This window comes from Amphiura filiformis, unplaced genomic scaffold, assembly GCF_039555335.1.
Source record: "Amphiura filiformis unplaced genomic scaffold, Afil_fr2py scaffold_210, whole genome shotgun sequence".
In the NCBI taxonomy this organism is placed as follows: Eukaryota; Metazoa; Echinodermata; class Ophiuroidea; order Amphilepidida; family Amphiuridae; genus Amphiura; species Amphiura filiformis.
In genome coordinates this window covers 2523-28979 of record NW_027305674.1, presented here as the reverse complement: position 1 = coordinate 28979, position 26457 = coordinate 2523, and the positions used below count along the sequence as shown (strand labels likewise).

The window sequence follows — 26457 nt, the reverse complement described above, 5'->3', positions numbered from 1 at the left end:
TGTTTTTGAGACCATAACGTGTTTTGAGACCATAACGTGTTTTTGAGACCATAACGTGTTTTTGAGACCATAACGTGTTTTTGAGACCATAACGTGTTTTTGAGACCTTAACGTGTTTTTGAGACCTTTTTCTGTTTTTGAGACCTTTCTCTGTTTTTGAGACCTTTCTCTGTTTTTGAGACCTTTCTCTGTTTTTGAGACCTTTCTCTGTATTTGAGACCTTTCTCTGTTTTTGAGACCTTTCTCTGTTTTGAGACCATAACGTGTTTTTGAGACCATAACGTGTTTTGAGACCATAACGTGTTTTTGAGACCTTAACGTGTTTTTGAGACCTTTTTCTGTTTTTGAGACCTTTCTCTGTATTTGAGACCTCTCTGTTTTTGAGACCTTTCTTTGTTTTTGAGACCTTTCTCTGTATTTGAGAGCTTTCCCTGTTTCTGAGACCTTATTATACTATTGAGACATTGTTGTGTGTTTGTTTCTGAGACCTTTCTCTGTTTTTGAGACCGTATTGTGCTATTGAGACATACTGTGTGTTTATTTCTGAGACCTTTGTGTGTTTTTGAGACCTTATTGTACTTTTGATACCCTTGTGTAGTTTTGAGACCCTTTTGGCCCTCACGGCCGCCCATAATTAAGACCAGTGTTAAGACGGACTCCGTGCTGACTTCAACATCGATACATGCATGCTTTAATTGTGAGTCTCAAGTCTTGTAAAGCAATGATAGTGTAAAAATGATGCACGAAATGGCTGCAATTGGACCTTCATTTTCCAACCTCAAACACCCCCTCCGTAGTGGATAAACAAATGGCCATTTTCGTTTCTGCTTTCAACATTTGACAGTTTAGGGCCTTCGTTTAACAGAATTTATACACTTACAATAATAGGGAAAACTTGTCCACGAAAGGCTTCAAACTAAAATTTTACACACTAATAATAGTGCCAAAATGGTCCACCAAATCGCTTCAATTAGGTCTTCATTTTGCAAAAGTTTCTTACTTCTCAGGGGTGATCATCCCCCTCAGCAACCCCCTGCGTAGTGCACAAACAAAACGAGTGGCCATTTTCGCTTCTGCTTTCGACATTTGCCAATTTATGTTAAACACAATTTATAGGCCTACAATAATACGGAAAAGTTGTCCACGAAATTCAGAGCGAAAGGCTTCAATGACTGCTCATTTAACAAATTTTCGGCTTTTTCCAACTTAAATTTTACATTATAGTGTCAAAATGGTCCACCAAATCGCTTCAATTAGGTCTTTTGCAAAAGTTTCTTACTTCTGAGGGGGGCACATCCCCTCTCAGACACCCCCCCTGCGTTATGGTCAAACAAATGCCCATTTTCGCTTCTGCTTTTGACATTTGCCAATTTATGTTAAACACAATTTATAGGCCTACAATAATAGGGAAAACTTGTCCACAAAATTCGTGCGAAAGGCTTCTTTGACCACTCATTTCACAATTTTTTTCGGTTTTTTTTCAAACTAAAATTTTACACTCTAATAGTGTCAATATGGTCCACCAAATCGCTTCAATTAGGTCTTCATTTTGCAAAATTTTCTCACACACTCCTGCGTTGTGGTCAAACAAATGGCCATTTTCGCTTGTACTTTCGACATTTGCCAATAAAATTTATGTTTAACACAATTTATATAAAAAAGGTCTACGATAATAGGGAAAACTTTCGCGCAAGCGCGACGCGATTTTTTAACATAATTTTATAATAATTTTCCATTTAACGGACGTTTCGTTTCTAATCAAATAGGCTATGAATAAAAATTCTTGGTAGTATTTATTCATATGTATACCGATTTGACCACATTATACTGTTTTATTCAGCTATTTTCTTTGTCTTGTTAACAGTTTCATGGGTTAAATTGTAGGCAATTACTAGGCATATAATTATAAAATCAGAAGTCGCACAATTGGGCTCCTATAATACACAGGTTTGACAACTTTCTAGATACAACAATAATTGCCTGTTTGAACTTAATTAACTAATTAATTAATTAATAATTAGTTGATAATCACGCCCCTAATAAATCATGCCTGCAAATCTCTGTATAAGTAAGTAGGCCTAAATGCCCCATAATAAGAATAATTATATTAAAAAGTATTTCCTACCGGGGCGACACTCCTCATAAGCTGGGTCAGTATTCATATTTTGAAATGCCAAGAAGGTATGCCTATGATTCCCAAGGTGTCAAATGAAATAATAACAAAGTCCCCCTGGCTGATGCAACATGGTTCAGCTATGGTGCGATAACCGCTCTAGAATTTGGTATGTCGGCACACAGATGGCTCGTCGGCAATCGTTGACTCTTACACCCCCTAATGAAAAAGGTCTGGCGACGCCCCTGCTCTCACCCAATGACCCCATATTATGCTGAACCATGAAATGGTATCAGCATAATTATATTAGTGTATGTTATACTTATACTTACTTGCTTACTTAAATAATACATAGGCCTACTTACCAACCTTTTGGTCTGAAATGGACATATCTTTATGCCACGATGGTATGAACCCCGCAATGGTGTCAAATGAAAGAGGAAGAAGTTAACAATATAATAAAAATATTTTTCCACCCGGGTGGCACTCATAATAGGCCCTGGGTCAATATTTATATGGGTCCTTTTCATATCTCAAATGCCAAGAAGATATGTACCCCGAGTGGTATTAACGAATATGAAAATAATTCCATGGGTCAATAATTATACATATTTTGGGTCCTTTTCATATCTCGAAATGCCAAGAAGGTACCGGTATGGCCCCCTGGGTGGTGTCAAATGAAAGAGAAAGAAGTAGAGAATGTATTAAAATTATTTTCCCCACCGAGGGTGACACTCACTCATAAGCCCCGGGTCAATATTCATATTTTGGGTCAGTTTCATATATCGAAAAGCCAAAAAGGTATGGCCCGAGTGGTGTCAAATGAAAGATATAGAATGCATTAAAATTATTTCCCCATGCACTAGGGGGTCACACTCATCATAAGACCTGGGTCAATATTCCTATTTTGGGTCCTTTTAACCTTTTCATATCTCCCAAGAAGGTATGAGCCCCCAGGTTACAGTGATCTATCCACAATATAAGCTAATATACTGCTGAAGCATCATGGTTCAGCTATGGTGCGGTAACCGCTCTAGTTTTATATTTTGCTCTCACCAAATGTCCCTTACTGCGAAAGTACCAGCCCTACACCTATATCCATTTTATATTGAAGTGCCCCGGGCTCCAAATGCCAAGAAGGTATGACCCACACCCCCCCCCCCCCCCAAGTGGTGTCACATGAAAGAGAAAAACGTAAAGAATATAATAACAATATTTCACCACCCGGGGTGACATTCATTTTCACCCAGGTCAGTATTCATAGGCCCTGTGGGTCCTTTTGATAGCTCCAAAATGTCAAGAATTTAAATTTGACACCCAAGGTGTGTCAAATGTTAATGAATGAGAAAAAGTAAAGAATATAATAAAACTATATCACTATATGACAGTCATCATAAGACCCAGGTCAACTATGTTCATATTTTGGGTTCTTTTCATATCTTGAAATGCCAAGAAGGTATGACCCCGAGTGGTGTCACATGAAAGAAAAAAAGTAAAGAATTAAAGAATATAAATATTTTCACCATCAGAGGTGACGCTCCTCATAAGACCTGGGTCAATATTCATATTTTGGTTTTACATTAAATATCTCGAAAACATTACTTATGTAGGGGCCTACTTAAAATACTTTAAAAATCTTGACATTTCATATTGAAGTATTAGGCCTATATGCAAACGTTGCTATTCGATCCCTTAAGTACAGTGAATCAAGTGTTTTTGATCATAGAATAGCCTAACTTTTTTACAAACGAATGCGCACATACTTATCACCATGATTACCAATTCGAAGCTAAAATATGACCAGAAATTGAACTTTTCTTCACAGCTATACACTGTAAGTACATAGGCATATCAATAGATTGACAAAGTTTACTTCGAGGACTGTTTAAATCTCAAAAATAAAAAATATATAATTTGCCACAAAAATTACACAGTCACCATTTTCAACCCTTGACCTATTTTCAAATTGGCTACTTGAAATGCCCTTTTTTTCTATTCGCCAGCTGTAAGTACCGGGTATATAATTGATAATGGTATAGAGTACATGATATTATGGTACAAAACATTGTCTTCAAAATTACAATGCTGTCCCAGCAAACCCGGGCAGCAAACACAAAAACGTTTCAAAACGTTTCAAACAAGCTATATTTTGGGGTTTGGTTTAGATAAAAACGGTTTTTTTTAATGTTATTAAAATAACATTATAATGTCGGACCAGGGGTCATGAAACGTTTCGTTTGAAATTCCGATGATACAATATATAGGCCTACATGTACAACAGAGCTTAAATACAACAATGTTTTTAAAATGTTTTCAAAATGTTATGTTATTGTAAAATATTTTTGCAAACATTTGTTGCCAAATATTTTGTCAACACTTAATTAAATAACAATTTTATAACCTCTTGTGGATGAATTCGAAAATGTTTTGTGTTTGCTGGGATAGGCCTAAATACAACATAATCTAAACCTTTAAACCCGACACACAAGGGGTTTCTTCGCGCTCGCGCTGTCGTGTTGTAGCATAGCATACGGGATATAGGCTTACGGCTCGTTTAGGGTACGACTCGTTTGAGTCGTTTCACACAGTGTGGGCTCGTTTTACGTTCATTTCATCAGAAACATACCGCCCTCTATATTCGCGCTACATTAAGTACAGAAAAATCTTGTCGTGTTGCATGATGTATACGGGATATAGGCGGGATATAGGTATAGGCACGTTCATTTCATAACGCGTGTACCCCGGGCGTGTGTGAGAAGTATTTGATTCTAGCATCCTCTTAATGTTTGAGTAGGCCTATAGCCTATCCACAAAAACGTTTATTCCCAAAATTTCAGTTGAATTATGCATGATGAGTAGGCCTAAGCATATGGCTCATTATTCCTACATAGGACACCCCCGCTGTAAGTTTCTTTGACGTTATTTTGCTTAGTATAGGCCTAAACATGCTAAATGAATCTGCAAGTAAAGTCACTGAATGAACCCTAAACATAAATTGACTTTGTTTTTAAGAATAGGTAAAACAATAAGTGATAATTGAAAGTTGCTATTAAAATGCAAATTATGTTCGACTCAGGAGCAGTGGTGTAGCAAAGCACAAGTACACGTAGGCCTAGGGCCTACACATGAAATAACAAGAAACAAAATTCCCCCGAAACATCCACACGCATTATGCTCTTTGTTATAGGCCTACATGTAGGAGTTATCAGCGATAATGTCAAATTGCTTCATTATTTTGTGACATTCACTTTTTGTTACATAGGCCTATTTCATGCAAGCATGTAGGAATTTCTCCTTTAATTGTCACTGTGGTCTCCCTTGCACCTCCTCATCAAAATTAATGCGTCTAAAACCCCCTTTTTTTCCTTTTTCTTTTTTTTTTATACTTTAGTTTTTGCTAACCATGCAATGGTCTTAGTCTTTCTCACGTCCTTACTCAGCAATGCCAATTAGGTTAAGAAAATGGGAGCTGTTCCAAATCTATACCTTACACAGAGTGGGCTGACATTTTTTAGATGTATAATATCTTGGACAAACATTAAAATTGGGTATCGCTACAAAATGTGTCATAAAAACAAAGCGGTAAATGATAATTCCTTGATTTTTTCACACAAGATCACTAATGGATATGTTATTTATGAAATGTTTTAAAACCTAAAAAGTTCAACTCGGTTCTTAAATAAGAATGGATTCTTTCTCTATTGCACTTGTTTGACGCATCCCTATTTCCCCAACCGGGGGTGACACTTATCATAAAACCCGGGTCAATATTCATAATTATGGGTACTTTTCTTATCTCAAAATGCCAAGATTTTTTTTTTAGATTGCCCACCCTGCATGGTAAACTGGCTGCGAGTCGAAGCGGTGCCTGACGGAGGTGTGTTTGTGCTCAAATATATAATTTCAGGCAGCTATAGCGTTTTGTATCAAAATCGATAAAGAACCAGTCGTTTTGAGGAACAACCCAAAAGTTCGATGAAGCCCTATAAACGAAAGTCCTTTCGTTAGGGAGGGAGGGTGTCAAAAGTCCGATTACATTTGAAAAAAAAGTAGTTAAAACATCGGTCAAAGTTGATCTTTTTTAATGATTTAATAGGCCCTAGGCCTATATAATTTCTGAAATACGACATTGACATTAACAGTGATTGCTTCAAAATAATTTTGAATCAGTACTCGCAACCTGTAATTTGTAAGTTCATTTTTTAATCAGCTGTACCGCACCTTGATTCTTTTTTATTTTTATTTGAAAATCCAGCAAGTCATAATTTTTTTCGTGCCCAAAAAGGTATGAAGAAAAATATTTTAAAATAATAGAATATTGGTTTCTTCCATAAACGTGATCAATATCATTGCATTGTTGCACTCCTGCATGCACATCCCCATCCACCATAGCGACGCACTCTGATAGCGACGGATGAATCCGGGTTTGAATTTTCGATATTTGAAAACTTACGTTAGACGTGAGGGGGGAGGGTGTTAGCCTTTCTAGCGAAAAAAAACTTTCGTTTATAGGGGTTCATCGAACTTTTGGGTTGTTCCCTTATGCATGATTACTGTATGGTATATCCATATAAGGGGCTGTGCAATAGTTATGAGCCCGGAGGATATAACTGGCATTCATTTGGCAATTTATCTTGGGAACTAAAGCATGTTTCTTTGAAACTTCCATACACTATGATCCTGCCAAGACTCAACACTCATCGAAACTCATCATCCCTACCATGCGCGTATTTGGGGGGGGGGGGGCTTTGCGGGCGCCAGCCCCCCCTCGGGGTAAAAGCAGGGGGCGGCCAAAACGAAAGGGCGGCGGAAGAAGAAGGGGCGGCCAAAACGAAAGGGCGGCGGAAGAAGAAAGAACGAAGGGGCGGCAAAAAGAATTAGTAATTCTTTTGCTCTTCACTTTTCAAACCACCGAAAAAAATTGCGTCAACCTTTTCGGGCTTTGGGGGAAGGGGCGGCAAAATTGATTTTTCTTCAGCCCCCGGGGTAGGAGCGGCCACGGTACGCCACTGCCTACGTCAAAAACAATCACTACTGATGAACACAGCTTTATTAGGAAAATGGGGTTACTACCGGTATTTCATCATAAATGGGTCTTGTCAAATAGTGCACTGCTGAATATAATACGGCCGGTAGCTAAATGATGTCATAGGAGAGTGAGGCTATTTTTTAGCCTGCAAAATTGTTTTACTGAGGACGAAGAAAATGCATGTTAAAACAAATGAGATGCTTGGCTTTTTTAAGTAAAACCCCAGCACATTTCACACTGTGCATCAGTCTTGCGTGTGCATACGCTTTCCAGTCCAGGAACTTATACGTTATGAATATTTTCTGATATTGGCACGCTATAACGGGACAAGAACAAATAATAATTTTCGACTCAGGAGCTAAAATTCTCCCCCATTGTCCCCAGCACCTTTTATATTAGCTTTTCTGATGTAGGCCTATATTATATGGTAGTGACAAAGATGCTAAGTTTTCAATTATACATGAAATAACAAGAAACACCCACCCCCTCCAAACATCCACACGCATCATGCTCTTTTTACCGTGTTTATATGCTATTAAAGTTATATAAGAGTTATCAACGATAATGTCAAATTGGTTCATTATTTTGTGACATTTACTTTTTGTTACATATTAGCATGTAAGAATTCTCCTTTAGGGCCTATTTTTCCCGGAGATCTCCTTGCACCTCCTACATGAAATAACAAGAAACATCCACCCCCTCCAATCATTCACACGCAATGCTCTTTTTACCGTGTTTATATGCTATTAAGAGTTATCAACGATAATGTCAAATCATTATTTTGTGATATTTACTTTTTGTTACATATTTAGGAATTCTCCTTTAGGGCCTATTTCTCCCAGGGGTCTCCTTGCACCTCCTCATCAAAATATAAAAGGTCATCTTATTAATAGTTCGTCTCAAAACCCTTCCCAAAGTGAATGCTTTTTACTTTTTTAAACTTTAGTTTTCTTTAATCTGTGGGATGAGCTTATTTTTATTAATATTTAGGTATAACTAAATCTATAATTTTTTCCACTATACTCGAAAAACATGTGATATACAGTACCGTTTACGGTCCTTCAGAGAACCTTTAAGGGTGCTCCAAATTAAAGAACCTTATTGAGAAGTTCAAGAGGGAGGGTTCTCCTGAGAGGAGAAAAAAGGTTCTATTATTTCTTAGAGTGTACACTACTCCTCCGAAGAACTAAGTGATTCCGTTAACTTGATCGTGTTTAGCCAGTGGCGTATAAGGGTGGGTAACTCGCCCGTGGGTGTGCTCCGGTGGGTGGGGTGAGCGGTGGTGATGGTCAGGGTTTCATTCAGGTCTCTGCAGTGGTTTTGGTGACTGGGGTGCTGTTGGAGTGTTTTCGTACTGACCCTGGTGTTTGCCTGCTGGTATGTCTTGGGCTCAGGGATGTTCTTTTTCCATTCTTGTACAATGTATGTCCCTGTACATGTGTTCGGATTCGAAAAACCTGGTTTTCGATTTTAAAAAAACCAGGTTTATCAAATCGAAAAACCAGGTTTTGCAGTGAAAAACCAAGTTTATCGGCGAAAAAACAGGTTTATCGGTCGAGAAACCTGTTTTTTCGCCGAAAAATCACGTTTATCGACGAAAATCCAGGTTTTTCTGTTTTATATGCAATGGGCTATTCCAGATAATAAAAGACCCCCCCTTATAGAGGGCAAATGGTTTTTTTGGAAAAAAATCTGGAATTCCAAATTTGTTTTGCAAAATATATCTGGAATTCCAGACCAAATATCCGCAAAAAGTATGGAATTCCCGGCACATTCCACCAAAACCCTATAGAGGGCAAACTATTTTTTTGAAAAAAGTCTGGAATTCCAGATTCATTTTGGAAAAAATATCTGGAATTTCAGACCCAATCTCCGCAAAAAGTATGGAATTCCAGGCACATTCCACCAAAACCCTATAGAGGGCAAACTATTTTTTTAAAAAAAATTCTGGAATTCCAAATTCATTTTGGAAAAAATATCTGGAATTTCAGACCCAATCTCCGCAAAAAGTATGGAATTCCGGGCATATTCCACCAGAACCCTATAGAGGGCAAACTTTTTTTGGGGCAAAAAGTCTGGAATTCCAAAGTAATTTTTTAAGTAATTTATTTTAATTTTAATTTTAATATGTTTATTGCACAAGAAACAAATAAACAAACATCGACAAGATGTGTTGTGCAAAAAAGGCATTAATGCCCACGGTTGAACCTTTTACACATCAGGGAAGTATACTAGTATAGGCCTACAATTTTCATGCGAGACAAACACATTTGCAAATAAGAAATAGGTTATGTTCAAATTGACAAATTTCCTAAACCAGAAATTTACTATTCATACATCAAACATACTATTTGAAATTGGGTCCTATCAACTTTTATAAAACGAGCAGGATTTTTCACTGTTTTATGGAAAATTGTATACACATTGTATAAGCTATATACACCTAGTATTATAAATATTGAATAATATATTAACAATATAAAACTAAAAGATGATGAACACAACATTTAACATGTTTAAACAGATATGGCTGATTTTTTGGTACTAGTAAGCGAATGATTGATTTTGCCACTTGTTGCATTTATTTTAATAGTATTAAAGACTACTCTATAGTATTTTAATCATGTAAATAATTCAAATACATTGTAGGCCTACATACAGAAGGCCTATGTTTAAGACTCATATTATTCACTCCTATTATCTTATCAAAAGCACTATAAGAATGTGTTTAATATACTCCAACCAGGATAAAAATAGATTAGATATCTCATACCAGGTAACTTTTTCCAAGTATCGGAGGGGGGCCATTATGTATCCTTAGCCCTGGGCACCACAACCTCTAGCTACGCCACTGCTGAGTGGGTCTTTAAACGGTCAAAATCCTTGATATTTCAGCTTAAAAGGGCATTTCGTGATCCACAGCCTCATCCCCCCACTTTTCTCAAAACAAGTTGAGATTTTTATATCACTGGAATACTCTGGCTACATAATGTTTATGTACAAAATATTTCTTGCAGATTAATTCGTTTAGCAAAGATATCGCGAAATTTGAATTTCGTTCTGGTGCACCAGAACGAAATTACAACGTATTGTCTATGGAGCAGTGTAATACCTATAATCATGCATAACTCGCAAACGCAAAATCGGAATCAACTGAAATTTTGGGAATATACTTTTTTCGTGGATATGTACTGAAAAATGGCATAAAAAGATGATGCTAGGATCACGAAATACTCCTTTAAGATGGACAGAAACCCTTCCTAGCAGGTATTACTAATTTCTGGGTTTTCGGTAATTTGAATAACAAAATTGACAGAAATCTTACATTTATATGGCTGAATGTTCAATAATATTCTTGAATTTGATTTCTTTCTTGTATTTCTCAAAATTACAAAGTGGAATGTGTAAAAGAGTTTTAAAACTCTCATATTAACATGTCCAACACGAATGATGATAAAACACCCCGGGCATCATACGAAATAAATGGGTAATGCAGTATTAAATTATGAATCCTGGGCGAGGGTAAAATGGGGGGGAGCAGGATTTTGTTTTTACCGGCTGAAAGGGGGGGCAATTATTGGCTAGACAGGGGAGAGGCCAATTTTGGCATACATAGGCCATCTTTTAAATAAAACGCAGTACGGAAACCGTGTAATTGAATGGGATTATTTTGAAATTTTAAAACGCTTGAAATATCACAAACAAATAGGCCTATGTTAATAAATAATATAAACACAAACTTACCGTTGGGGTTCGATAATGAACCCCACAAAACTAACCGAGTATATGGAAAATGCCAAACGGCCGGGCGGTTTCACAAGTTGCCGGCTCTATCATGCCATGCACTCGCCGCCTGGAGGAGGCAAAGGTTTCTTGGCAGGCCGGGCAGGGGGGGGGGCAGTCCAACGCCCTCTATAGATTTCGAGTATGACTTTGAAGGTGTTTCATGGGGGGAAGACAGTCTGGAAGTCCAGTCCACTGGATGTTGGGGGGGGGGGGGCTGGAATTCCAAAGCGTCGTTCGGGGAAAAAGTCTGGAATTCCGATGCCCTCTATAGTTTGGAGTACATGACTTTGAAGTCTTTGAAGTCTGGAATTCTGATGCCGCTGGGGGAATAAAAGTCTGGAATTCCGACGCGTTGGGGAAAAAAAGCCTGGTATTCCGACGCCCTCTATAGGTTTGGATTATATGATGTGAAGGAATTTGGGTGAAAAAGTCTGGAATTCCGACGCATTGGGAAAAAAAAAAAAAAAAAAGTCTGGAATTCTGATGCCGCTGGGGGAATAAAAGTCTGGAATTCCGACGGGTTGGGGGAAAAAAGCCTGGAATTCCGACGCCCTCTATAGGTTTGGATTATATGATGTGAAGGAATTTGGGTGAAAAAAGTCTGGAATTCCAGACCAGAATACATACAAAAAGAGTATGGAATTCCAGTGCCCTCTATAGGGGGGGATTGATTATTATCTGGAACAGCCCAATATACCGGTACTTGCCATATATGTGTGTTTGTGCTCAAATACATAATATTTCAGGCAGCTATAGCATTTTGTATCAAAAACCAATAAAGATATCATGTCATAGATATCCATGAACATTTGATTTGAATCCCAAAATTTCATTTGAATTATGCATGATTATATGGCCTATTTCTCCATATAAAGGTTATGTGCAATAATTATGAGCCAGGGGATACAATTGGCATTTGGCAAAATGTATCTTGGAAATAAAAGCATGTATTTTTTAAACATATGCATGAACCTGTCAAGACTCAACACTCATTGAAATTCATCATCATATGGGTCAAAAACAATCACTACTGATGAACACAGCTTTATTAGGAACATGAGGTTACTATTTCATCACTGGGTCAAGTCAAAAATTCACTGCTGAATATATATAGGTAAATGAATCATGTCATGGGAGAGTGAGGCTACTTTAGCCTGCAAATCCACCATTTCAATTTTTAATACTAAGCATCATCCTGCAAAATAGTTTTACTGAGGACGAAGAAAATGCATGTTAAAAGCTAAAAAACAGCACCAATACACTGTGCATGACGACAGTGCTTGCGTGTATCATGTGTATAGCCTATTGTATCTATATATATCGTACGCTTTCCAGTCCCGGGAACTTACGTTATGAATTCCTTGAATGAAAGTTGCGATATAGCCCGGCGATATAGGCTCCCTAATTGACATGCTATAATGGTACAAGAACAAAATTAATAATACTAGTAATTTTTGAGTGAATGTTCATACGTGTTGGTGGGCAGTCATTCAACACAAAAAATAATTGAGACTAACCTCAATATTTCGACGTGAAGACACACGCTGAAATAGATTAACTTATACGGCCGACCAAAAAGTTTTTAACAATTCACTACTTTTATCTTGGTGTAAAAATTCATATAGTTCTTTAATATGTTCAATTTCTTTCATCATGTTGATCGTTGTTGTTTATAATCTGTCTATAATAGCCGTTTCATAAATAGGCCTACAGCTCTGTGATATGGCCACATAAAATTAATTCGTTTCATATCCATATCTTTTTGGAAAGGGAGGAGGAAGGGTGTTGTGTGTGCGGGGGTGAGTTAGTTTGACGTTATGACATATTTTTGCCCAGAAGTCCAAGATGACACCCATAAGTGTGTCGTTTCCGCTTAATCTGGGGTTTGTGTCCCTTATCTGGGGTTTAAACTGCCTTATCTTAATTGGGTTTACATCCCTTATCTAGGGATAAGGCGCCTTATATGTGGTTTAGACGCCCTTATCCGGGGTTTACTTTCCTTACCTGTGGCTAAGATGCCTTAACCTTAGCATATATCGCAGGCTAAACCCAGATAAGGCATCTAAACCCCAGATAAAGCAGTCCAAACCCCAAATAAGGCGCCTTAACCCTAATAAGAACGTAAACCCCCGATAATGCATCTAACCCCATATAAGGTGCCTTAACTCTAGATAAGGGTCGTAAACCCCAGATAACAGTCGTAAACCTCAGATAAGGCATCTAAACCCAATAAGGCACCTTAACCCCAGATAAGAGACGTAAACTCAGATATATGGCATAAATCCCAGATAAGGCGCCGTAACCCCAGATAAGGGACATAGGGGCCTAAACCTCAGATAAAGCAGTCCCAACCCCAAATAAGGCCCCTTAACCCTAAATAAGGAACATAAAGCTATAAGAGAAGTAAACCCCATAAGGCAATCTAAACCCCAGATAAGGCGCCTTAACCCCAAGGAACGTAAACCCCAGATATGGCATCTAAACCCCAGATATTGGCGCCTTAACTTCAGATGAAGGACGTAAACCTAGGATAACACAGTCTAAACCCCAGATAAGGCATCTTAACCCCATACGGCGCCTTAACCCCAGCTAAGAGACGTAAGCCCAAATAAGGCAGTCTAACCCCAGATAAGGCGCCTTCCAGCAGACAAGGGGCGTAAACTTCATATAAGGCATCGAAACCCCATGCAGATAAGACGCCTTATCCGTAGATAAGGGTCGTAAACCGCAGATAGAACAATCTAAACCCCAGATAAGGGACGTTAACCCCAGATAAAACTGAAATGACATAGGTTACCTAGGCCTATGCCTCCATATCCATTACTGAAATTTAAAGCACGTTCTAACATCCTTCCCCTAAATGGCAGAATATATAGATGGAATGAGGGCATGGACAAATCTTGTTCTCTTTGTAAAGGGAGACCTCAGACACTTCCTTTTCACTTGCAGCTCTCTGAATAATATTCGTTCTGAAGAGTATTTAAAGCTGGAGCGTGACCTCGGTGACCGAAATCTAGAGGCCCTTTGGCAAACATTCATTGCAGGTGATTTAGATATAAAAATATGTTTCATGTTAGGTACCCCCGTAAGTTGGGAAGAAGGTGGTAATTGTTTCGATATATTTTGCAAATCCTTTTTAAAACGTGCGTGGACATATAGATCATCGATTATTAAGGAAATATCTTTTTGTATCTCGAGTGGTGTCAAATAAAAGAGAAATAAAAATAAAGAATGTACCGGTAGGCCTACCCCCCTCCCGGTATTAAAATTACTTTATAAATTTCCACACGGTGACACTCCTCATAAAACTCTGTTAAAATGCCTATTTTGGGTCTATATTTCAGAATCCCAAGAAGGTTCGACCCCGGGGACAGTGGTATAATCTGTTCTTCCTGGTATAATACAATAACATGGTTCAGCTATGGTGCGGTAACCGCTAACAACCCGACAGGAAAATTTCATGGATTTAGAGAAACGACTCAGGCAAAGAGGCAATTATTTAAAGATGGATGCTCGCGAACCCACACGTAAACACTAACCGTGATGGAATAATAATGCTGCAAAAAGGTGTTAATATTGCAAGAGCAACTACAGTTTCGAATCGAAGGTAATTATTTGATCTAAAATATTCTTAAAATGAATTCGGTTTCATCATCAGCGATGAATATTTCATGAAATTGTACATTACTTTGCACCCAAATTCTGTACTTGTTTCCCGAGCTCTGCATTGCCATTGTGATTGACCGTCCTGCAACACATGAACAAGGCAGCACCAGCGGTATGAGTTTCAAATCTTTCAGAATTTTGGGCACTTGGTACACCTTCTTTTATCTAGTCTCGTATGTAAGTAAATAAAACGAGACCCGCCATGCATGTACTATTAACTATGCACGGCATGCCGTGCAGACGGGCTGAGTGCTGAGAACAAGATCATGTCAGAAATTAATATTTTGTTCTGGGTCTGATTATTCGGACTCCCGGTTCGGACTACCTGCATGTTAACATGGCCGTGGAACCATCTTGCCACAGAGATGCACACTATTCAATATTAGACTGAACAGCTGGTAAGCTTACTGTCTGTGTGTCATTTGATCGAGAAACCTGCTATCCACGATGACACGATAGTTACTGTGTGGACAGAGATAGAGCATGGAACTATAAATATGAGTCACACTGTAATTTTTCAAATGCATTCTTCTTCCTTGTAAGTGCCTCCCTCATGAGTATTATTGCACTGCGTAAAGACAAGCTGTACTTATTTTTTACTCGGGAACCTAGAATAGATGAGTGTATTTTTGAAGTACAGTCAACAGTACCGGGATGATCCCCTGCTCTTTTCGAATAGCCTGTGACGTTCTTTAAAGGCCCTTTCAGTGATTTCACAGGAACATTTAAAAAATGGAAATTTGTCAGAGTTGCTTAGAAATAAAGAATAAGTCTACAGAATTTCATTAAACCACTTTTCCCTGAATACATCGACAAATTAGTCAAAAACAGAAGTTTTAGAAAGGTTTTCTACTTCAACTCTGAGAAAATCGAGATTTTCGTACAGTGCGCCACCAATCGACTGGAAAAACTTCCTAGTCCAGTGTTTCTAACACGGGGAAGTAGAGTCTAAATTGATTTAAAACAGGCGCTTTTAAGCTACAATTTTGTAGTAGAAAACAAAATAAGCAATTAAAGATCACCGAGGCAAACTAACGGTCAATTCAAATATGAAAAACAGTTAAAATTGTGTATTTTGTTTAAAATAGGAGCTAGTGATGTAATAAGTAGTAGAAACAATACATAGCGCGTGTTGGTGCGTGGAGAGTGAGCTTCTTTCGATCTCGAGTCGGACTTTTGTACTGTCAGTATCAAAAGTCCAGAATCATGCAAATGCTTTATTTTGTCTAAAATACACGGCTTTCGACCGAACCACTAGCAGGCTATGTTAGCACATCTATGCCAATTACAAAGCAGGCTATGTTAGCACATCTATGCCAATTACAAAGGTACCAAAATCTGAATTTTGATGATTTTTACGATCGTCCGGATGAGCAAATCACTGAATGGGCCTTTAACATGCACACTACATTAATGTGAGAAAATATGCATGTACACGGGACTGACAACTTAAAGTGCCCCCATTAAAACATTCTTCATTAAGTTTAATGATACAGAAATTTGTTTTGATGACTTATCTTATCTGTATCTTCAGAGCAGTTTGCTCATTTTTATTTGAAATTAGGCTATATAAATGAAAAGAAATTATCAGTTTCCCGTCACCCGCCCTCATAACTTTTTCAATTTGACCAAAACTTTCATTATTTTCATATAAAAGTCAATTATCTGAAATTGAGATGGAAATAATTAAAATTGAAGCTCTCAAAATGTCTGATATCCCCTGCTGATCATAATCAGCAGTTTTTCTTAGTTGTAGGGGTAGAGGATGTAGTAAATAATGAAAATTTAAGGATTACCTCATAATGTTTCTAGTGATTACAAAATTGCAAATTTAATTCTGTTCATATCAATAAAAACAAATTCAAATCATTCCTCATTCTGTTGCAAAATGTCTGTACTGATGATCTAAGCATTAATACCTGTTTTGAGATGGTCTGTTATCAACAATAAAGGTAATAGGAATAGCCATGTAAATGAAAGTTTTGAAAATAATGAAATTTTCCAAAATAATGAATAATGAAATCATTCACTGAAAAAAATGTGACGGGAAACTAATCATTTCATTTCATTAGCCTTAACCATAATTTGCTGCTGTGTCATTTGACCAACTTTTTTGGGGCGCTGGACATACCCATCGCGATTGGCATTGTTTACTTCAACAGAATTTCCATTGCTTTACGTGGTGTTAGGCTTCTTTACAGAGGAGGCTTAAAGGGGAAGCCCCGCCAGAGCAGTTCTTCTGGGGTGAACCAAACCTGCCTGGTTATCAAATTAATTAATGACAAGGTTATTGCTGAATTTGACAGGTGCACTAACATTAAAACATCAATTAGCACTTGCCAAATTCTGAGATAACCTTGTCACTGATTAATTTGATAACCAGGTAGGTTTGGTTCACCCCAGAAGACCTGCTCTGGTGGACTTCCCTTTAAAAGGCATTCCTACAATGCACTATGATTGGGAAATTTGATCAATATAACCTAATTTTAAAGGCAAAGTCCCCATTGCCACACACACAAAATGGTAATTTTAAAACTGCAGCCAACAAGCTAATTGTTGAGACTTATGACTGATATTTGATTTTCTTACAGGAAACATTCATATTGTCCCACTGCATTAATTTCATTCCTAAGTCTCGATGTTTTGAATGTTAAATAATAGGATGAAAACACCAGATATTTGCACACAATCCCAATGCAAGGTATGATCAACATGTATAAAAAAGCCAGACATACAGCTCAACTTACCGTACTTTGCCTAACCAGACAGTCCATGCCAAAATTGTTACTACACCTTTACATTTCATGAATCTCTTTTTGATGTCTGTCATTTTGAACATCATACTTGAAATATGTATGCTATGTAGAAACTTTATTTTGAATTTCATAATTTGCATATTATTAGCATATTTGCAAGAAAAAACATGAAAATCAATAAATACCTATATTTTTCACAAGTTCAATATTTTATTAGAAATTAAGCATGTAGGCCGTTTGTTATGACTTGATGAATGAAACTGTTAGACAGATTTTGATATTTTTGCTTATTTTTCCTTTTTTGCCCCAAAATGTGTAAAAATCACAATTTTTTGTTTTACTTATATTTTCTTTGAATATTTATCAAATTTCTTAATTTAGGTATAATACAGTGCAGAAAAAGATGTCAAAAAAATCTGTTAAAACAGATTTCCAATAAATTGTTCCATTTTCATTTTTTGGGTTAAATACTCAATTTTCATGCGTGGGATATTTGAAACATAAAATGAAAACATGTCCATTGCACTTTTTCCTCAAGATGTACTATAATATCAAGGTTACGGATATATTATAATCCCTTCTTATCTTCACTGATCCATCAGATACCTATTGTTATGAATGATCAATGAAAAGGTTCAGAACTGGGCTACTAATGGTCTTGTCAAGTATCTATAGTTATTTTCATGACTGTGTCAACTCAAAAATCATGCAAGGTCGAATGTAGGAAAAGTATGATCAGTTGAGCTGTACAAGGTCAGAAACCCCATTGGGTTATGGGAATGCCTTTAAACATCCTCTGGCTTCTTTATGTGGTGCCATGCTTCACTGATTCCAACCGATTTGAGATTGACCTGGATTGAGGATAGACTTCTCGATCAAGTGTGTTTTGTGTGTGACATGCATCATAATGATATTAAAATCATGCAATTTATTTCAAGTACCCCATCCTTGAAAATGTGAGGCTGTAAGCTGGGAATACATAGGAATTAACCAGTTGGTAGGCTCAGGTGGAATGAATGAATGTGTAGCATTTTGGAACATTGTGTAATTTTCCAACCCCACACAACCCAGGGGATTGGCAATGGTAACTGTAAAATAGCTTCAAATTTGTTCACCAATAGCTTTTGAGGCTAGAGTCTTGAGCTATCAAAATCTAGTAAAATTTGATGAAGCATGACACCGTGTTAGCAAGGGAGGTTCTGGTGCTAAAATAATTGCACCTCAACTAAATTATAGACTGAACCGGGGTTCAAAATAGCTAACATTTGCTCTAAATCATAGGCTGTTGAAAATAACCGACCTTTGCTCAATACCGGATACAGTTGATTCATCAAAGTAACTTTCATCCAAATTTTACATTTTAAATGGAATTTAAACGTGCGTTGCAAAAATGTCACCGCTGATCAAAGAAACACGATAGCTTGAGACCCTAGCCTCAAATGGAAGATGGATACTTGTACTGGTCAGCGTGAGTATTAAATGCATACAGTTGTCTCTTGAAATAGCTGCTCACCTATAGTGTAGGCCCCTATTTTGATGAAACTTAGTTTCATCAGTTTTTGGGTGAAGTAATTGTAAAATTTCGCAGAATTACAATGAATGCGGAGTCTGTGTCATGATGTGTAAGGCCCTACATCATACATGCCCTACTGGCAAATGCTGGGGAATTTCAATTGAATGAACACAGCTCTGCAAATGACTGTATGAGATCCAACCGCGATCATATCTGTGCCTATTTCAAAATACAACACAAACACATAACCTTGGAAAATGCTAAAGTAAGTTGACATGGTCGAATTCATGTCCATGTGGCGCACACAGTGTCTGTGGACGCTGTTGTGCAACTGTGTTCATTCAATTGAAATTCCCAGTAGCTACCCCGGTAGCTACCCATGCCAGACATGCATACATCATTTTGTATGCCTTGCCCAGAAGAATGGCAGTCCCTTACTCAGTCAGATTGACACAAGTGCCTGTAAAATGGCGACATACGCCGAGCTTTGTGTTTCCGCCAAGAGCACAGATCAATACCAACAATTATTTTTATTTTTGAAAAAATAGCTCTTTAGCAAGTTATTTTGTGTAGCATCATAGCAAAATATACTTGTAAGAGAGTATAAAGAGGCTGTTAAAAAACACTGAAATGTATTCATTGTTAGGCCTACAGTGTGGGGGTGGTGTGTGTGTGTGTGGGGGGGATGCATGTTAAATTGCATATTAAGCCTATGTTGAACATAAGTGTCCTATCCTACAAAATTGCTCTGCATCAGATAAAATTGCACCACAACTTCCAAAATGAGCGCTAAAAGTGCACCTAAAGGTAAAAACAAAACAATTTGAACACAGCATGTTGCTCATAAAGAATATTATTTTATTTTGCTTGATTTTGACAGTGAACTAAAGCCAAGGACAAATATGTTAGTGAAGAAATTGGAGGTGATGTCCCAGCTTTTCTGCAAGCCATTTGGGTGCAAGAGCCAAACATTTTAAAGAGAAGATTGGAGAAAATGGGAGGTAAGAGCATTATACATTCATAACGGTACAAATATACAAACTAACAAAGTTCTCTCTCACAAGTTAGGTCTTCATAGTATGAACTTTCTTTCCTGAAGGAACCATGTCAACAACTCCTAGAAGAATTGCTATCTGCCTTGAAAAAGTACATACTTTTTTGCCATTCTCTGTGATTCCTTTTCTTGGATTGGTACCAGATAGAAGTGATATTGCCACCAAAAAGTGACATATTAATAAGTGACATATTACCACACATTGGCGTACGCAGGGGGGTGTTACGTGTGTGAAACACCCCCCTTGAGTCTGTCCAAAAAAATAAAAATGGGGGAGAAAAGGCAAAGAAAGAGAGAGAGAGAGAGAGTGAGAGAGAGAGAGAAGAGAGAGAGGAAGGGGGGGGGGGAAGAGGAGAGGAGGGAGATGAGCAAGGCATAGGGGCCATATTAATTATTATCACAATTATCATAGGCCTATAGATGCATTAACTACCCCTTAAGACTTGGGAACTGTTCAGAATGATCATGATGATATGCTTGCTCTTATCTGTTCCTCTAAGAAGGTCTGCAAATTGGTTCACAAAATTTGCGTTGACAAGTTGTTTAAGGCGCCCAAAGCCGAGGCCAAATGGGCTGTCTTTTTGATGATATGAATTTAAATTGGAACGATATTTACAGGATTCCCTTGTCTTCCTCCCTATCAACCAAACTTAGGTATTTTCAATTCAAAATTCTGCATAGAATTATAGGTATAAATGAAAATCTATTTAAATATGGTTATGTTGATTCAAATCTTTGTACTTTTTGTAATCAGGAGTTAGAAAATATCCCACATTTATTTTGGCAATGTGGTACTTCTGCTCAATTTTGGAAGAAGGTTCAAGATAATATCTTAAAAAAAAGAGTTACTCTTACCATGAAGGATGTTCTGATGGGCATATTAGATGTTGATTATTGTCATTATAATTTTGTTGTTCTTCAGGGGAAAAAGTTTATTTATAATGCAAGATGTAATCAAAATAAGCTGGACATACAAGGTTTTAAAGGTATGCTTAATAATGTCGCCGAGACTGAAAAACACATTGCAAACAATAAAGGTAAAATGTATGAATGGAATAAAAGATGGAACTCTATAAATATGTAATAACAGTTACTTTCATCAATGTAATATTATTGTAATTATTCTGTATAATTGTGGCTTTTATAACTATGTATAACTGAGATCATGTTTGATAAATAAATACACAGGGCACCTTGTGTGCTCTGTGAAAAGATAAAAAAATTAACTACCCCCATACAAAATTTTCTCACCCCATATACCCGGTATTGGCTGGCAACGTACGTACATGTGTCGATAAATGTTAACCCCCCCCCTCCCCACATCATCACACCTCTACCCTGGCAGCGTCACGCACGTAAAGGTTTTAATTGTTAATTGACATGGATATAGGGCCTACTTGTTAACACCAACACCTCTCCACATCGTCACACCCTACCCCGGCAACGTAGGTAAAGGTTTTGTGCAATTGAGTTCGGGTCCTTTTTTCTGTTTGAAACAATGATTTAAATAGTGTAAAAATTATACACTAAATGGCTTCAATCGGACGTTCATTCTGCAATTTTTTTTTTTTTTTTCAGCAGGAAAAACTCTTGTTCACGAAAGGCCGTTATTTCACCAATTTTCGGCTTTTTCAAACTAAAATTTTACACACTAATAGTACCACAATGGTCCACCAAATCTCTTCAATTAGGTCTTCATTTTGCAAAAGATTATTAATTCTCAGGGGGCACATCCCCCCTCAGACACCCCCTGCATAGTGGATAAACAAGTAGCCATTTTTGCTTCTGCTTTCGACCAATTTGTGTTTAACACAATATTATTTTATAGGCCTACAACTGTACAAAACTTGTTCACGAAAAGCTTCATGGACCGTCATTTCACAAATTTCCGGCTTTTTCAAACTAAAATTTTACACACTAATCATGCTAATAGTTCCAAAATGGTCCACCAAATCGCTTCAATTTGATCTTCATTTTGCAAAAGTTTCTTCATTCTCAGGGGCACACCCCCCTCAGACACTCAGGCTTCATGGACCGTTATTTCACAAATTTTCGGCTTCAAACTAAAATTTTACACACTAGTAATAGTGCCAAAATGGTCCACCAAATCGCTTCAATTAGGTCTTCATTTTGCAAAAGTTTCTTAATTCTCAGGGGCACATCCCCCTCAGACGCCCCCCTGCGTAGTGGATAAACAAGCAGCCATTTTTGTTTCTGCTTTCGACATTTACCAATTTGTGTTTAACACAATTTATAGGTCTACAACTGTAGGGAAAACTTGTTCACGAAAGGTTTCATGGATCGTCATTTCACAAATTTTCGGCTTTTTCAAATTAAAATTTTATACACTAATCATGCTAATAGTGCCAAAATTGTCCACCAAATCGCTTCAATTAGGTCTTCATTTTCCAAAAATTTCTTAATTCTGAGGGCGGCACATCCCCCCTCAGACACCCCCCTGCGTCGCGCAAGCGCGACGGGATAACCGCTACGCGGCCATTTCTGCCATATGTGACAGTGTTGGAGGACTCCTGACAACCTTGCACTGGCTTCCAGTTTGCCAATAAGTACTCATTAGTACTGTTTAAAATCTACTGTTTATGTTCCTGCTCGTACCTTCAGCTCGTTTTCTGACAGTAACTGGCTCGCTATTCCAAGACATAGCTACAGAATCAGTGGCAAAAGCAGATTTGACATTGCAGCTGCTACGACATGAAATTCGCAACATGTGAACATAAAATCTGCCACGACTCCATCCCTGTTCATGTGTTTTCTTGAACTGTTCCCTTGTTTTTTTACTTTTTGTGTATATTTCTTGTAAGCGCCATGGTATTTTCTGGTAAATGACACCATAAAATACCTGTAAATGTAACTGTAAATGTAACCAAAGAAATGTTTGATATAAAACAGGGTTTCTAGCCATTCAGGGAATTTTCAAAAAATGGGAAAAATCAGCGGATTTGGTTGACCCAAGAACATGCAATTGTTTTTTACCCTTTAGCAGAAATTGTTGTGCAGAAAATAAAGTGTCATGCAGAAAGCGTGATATCATAATTTTGCAACACACAAATTGGAATGCGATACAGTGTGCATACAGCGAGATGCACCCAAAATGTGTCACATCATAGTGAACCAATTTGACATGTTTGTAAAAGAATAGTACATCATTTATTGATATGCGAAGAAAAGTGGTATGACTGAAGAGGATGAACCTTAAATTGTATAGAAGTTCAATTTTAATTGGATATTCACTTGTAGGTGTCAAGGATATACACAAATCTTATTCCACGCATTCATACACCTCAATGGCAACCATTGAAGGGCCATCCCACCTAAAGTTTGAAATGGTGCAGGCTTTACGGGAATTTTAAACTGATCTATCACCTGTGCGATAAAAGGATGTTGAAAGTTTACAATGCAATACAATATATAATAGATGACTATTTTGAAGGAGCGCTTTTCCACCCAATTGGGCAGTTACAACATCAGTTTGGTGTGAATGGTCCCCTGTAATGGCGGAATGAATTCTGACCATTATTTGGCTCGTCGGAATATTGTATAATTGGAGGTTAATGAATGTAATGATTCCATAATACATGGAATGTTGGGGAAAGGTTAAAGGTCATTGTGCAAGGTGACTTTCAAAGGGGGTTGAATTTCCATAAAGTAATCAAAAATACACAAAAGTTGTGGCGATCAGAATACTGGAGGCAAGAAGGGGGGAGGGAGGAGGCATGGGGGCAAATGCCCCCCAAGTCAGAACTCTTGCCCCCCCTGTTGCCCCCCAGAAAAAACCCAAAATTACGAAAATTTCCACTTTTTACGGAAATTTTGCAAACTTTGTTGATTTTGCCCCCCTGAAATTCACTTTGGCCCCTAACCCTGAAAAAAAAAAATTCCTGGCGCGGCCACTGGTAGACACTAACCTGTCTATTTTTTGTTTGCAGGAGCAATGTCTCCACTGACATCTTGGACAACAATAATGAGTTACCTTTTGAAGATACCACTACAGATGGTCAATAATGAGAGTTCAGAAAGTCTTCACATGGACCTCCAGGCTCAACGTACCATCATTCAGTGTGAATGTTCTGTTAAACTCTTGGTGAGTGCACTGTGTGAGTTTGATGTTGCCAGAAAGATAACCTTGGAGTGCGTTTGTAAAACCCTATGAATAGGGACTTTTGTGTGCATTTTCCCACTAATTGGGGACTTTGCTACAAGTGGTGGCGTCCCCAGTTGTAAAACTTGGGCTAGGGCTCCGTGGGTGAAAATGTAAAATAAAGCATTACAACTGGGGTCTTTTTAGGGATAGGGTGAGGTCCCTGTTGTACTAAACTTGAAAACACACAGGTCCTGATTGGTAGGAGTTTGGAACATAAAAGTCCCCAGTTGAAACACAACTCATAAAAAAGTCCCCGATTGTCAAAAAAAGTCCCCAGTCGGACACACATGTATGGGGTGTATCTGTGTGTGTATCTGGTTTAATAGCATTCATACATTGGTCTACCAAAAATAACCATAGAAGCTCATAGTCAACATTTGGATACATAGAAACAATTCAAATCTTATGTTACAACCAAAATTGGGCAATAGCTGCATTATGGGAACTTTCATGTATTGAGGATTTCTCTGTATGTATTATCTGTATTGTTTAATCATTTCATTTCATATTTCAAGCAGTAAATTATGTATTTTAAGTTAGATATTAGAAGATTCATTTACATTTAACAAGAAATGTTGGCCAGATTCATCTTGTCTTTGATGTTGTGAGCAGGCTCAGTTTAATTAATAGAGTTCTGCATATTACTTATACTCTGTTACATATGCATGGAGAATATGTACCTTGCTTTACAGTTTATTCTTTACATTTAGGTTTAGTTTCATTTATGATATTTTACTGTATTGTTTTTGTAGAAAAGTCAAGACTACAGGTGAAAACAGCCTTGTTTGTATTGCGGCATCTGAGAAGTTAATGAGGACAAAAAAAACCACCTTGATTTCACTCAAGTGATGGCCTCAGGACCAAACTGTGCAACCAGATAACTGAGTGTGCTGAATCTGTAAGTAAAGTTAAGGGTTACCACTATGTATACTTTCAGTCATCTGGGATTTGATCAATTAGTAGATAATTATATCTGGTCAACCAGAAAAACTCACTTTTGATTAGATGGAATCACCAACGTTGCGGCCAAAACCTTTGGCCTTCAGCTGGGTGGATGATTTAGGGTCATCCGAGGTCAATCGATGAGGAAGTTGCTTGATGACCTGATCCCAACCATGTGACAGATTAACTCTAATGCCCCCACTCCTGTTGAGGGACGGTTGTTCGGCTCGTACCCACACTGCTTCTTTTTTGACTCCACGTTCAAACCAACGGGGTTCATGGTCCAAAATAACAACATCGTCAATGTCAAAACTGTACCCGCTGCCATCAGACAGCTGAATCGTTGCCACTTGAAATGGCACGTCTTGTTGGGACATGCGACTCTGCAAGGTTAGTGATTCCATCTAACCTAAAGTGAATTTTCTGGTTGACCAGATTTAATTATCTACTAATTAATTAATTAAAGGGTTGGTAATTTACGGTGAATATCATAATTTAAAAAATGGGAAAAATAAAGAAAGCAAATATTTTGAGAGATGTTGAGCATTGGGTTATTCCAGCAATTAAGTGCACACCTCCCAAGCTTATCCCTCCACAAAAGTCTGAATTTCCAGTCACGAATAACCACTGCAAAAACCTTGAAATCCAAAAGGCTTTGTTAAAAGTGCAAACATCCAGGAAATTTAACCACTTTCATCTTGAAATTGCGGAATTCCAACCACATATTCTACACAAGGGTATATGTGACCCATCACATAAAAAAGCAACCACTTGGCTTCAGAAATGAAAACGGAGATTTAAACACTATAGGATAAACTTCAATTTTTAAATGACACCTTGTTGAAATCAGATACATTAAACATCTAGGCTTAAGGATGTCACAAGGATCATTGCATTTAAATTTCAGCACAATTGAAGAAATTTGAAAACTTGACCTTTGACCCCTTTATTGCCCCTTAATGACCTTAAATGAATTTTAAAATATGTTCAACATGTATAGAATGTCATAAGGATCATTGCATTTAAATTTCAGCTCAATCGGACATTTTGGAAAACTTGACCTTTGACCCCTTTATGACCCCTTAATGACCTTAAATGAATCTTACAATGTTTTTCAAATGTTTAGAATGTCATAAGGATTGTTGCATATAAATTTCAGCTCAATTGGACCATTTTGGAAAACTTGACCTTTGACCCCTTTATGACCCCTTAATGACCTTAAATGAATCTTACAATGTTTTTCAAATATTTAGAATGTCATAAGGATCATTGCATTTAAATTTCAGCTCAATTGGAGCATTTTGAAAAACTTGACCTTTGACCCCTTTATGACCCCTTAATGACCTTAAATGAATTTTTAAATATGTGTACATCCATATCAAAACGATGCACTTGTCGGGTGCTACATGTGTCTCATTTCACAAAATAGCTAGGAA

At 37.6% G+C, this 26457-nt stretch overlaps 1 long non-coding RNA gene across 1 annotated transcript; it reads left to right on the top strand.

Annotated features, from left to right (window-relative positions):
- The first annotated feature begins 14353 nt into the window (after positions 1–14353).
- On the top strand, positions 14354–24959 carry LOC140145310 (uncharacterized). The gene is made up of 4 exons (XR_011858023.1): positions 14354–14535; positions 19744–19864; positions 23865–24019; positions 24832–24959. It is a non-coding gene; the product is annotated as an uncharacterized lncRNA (long non-coding RNA).
- Positions 24960–26457: the final 1498 nt, after the last annotated feature.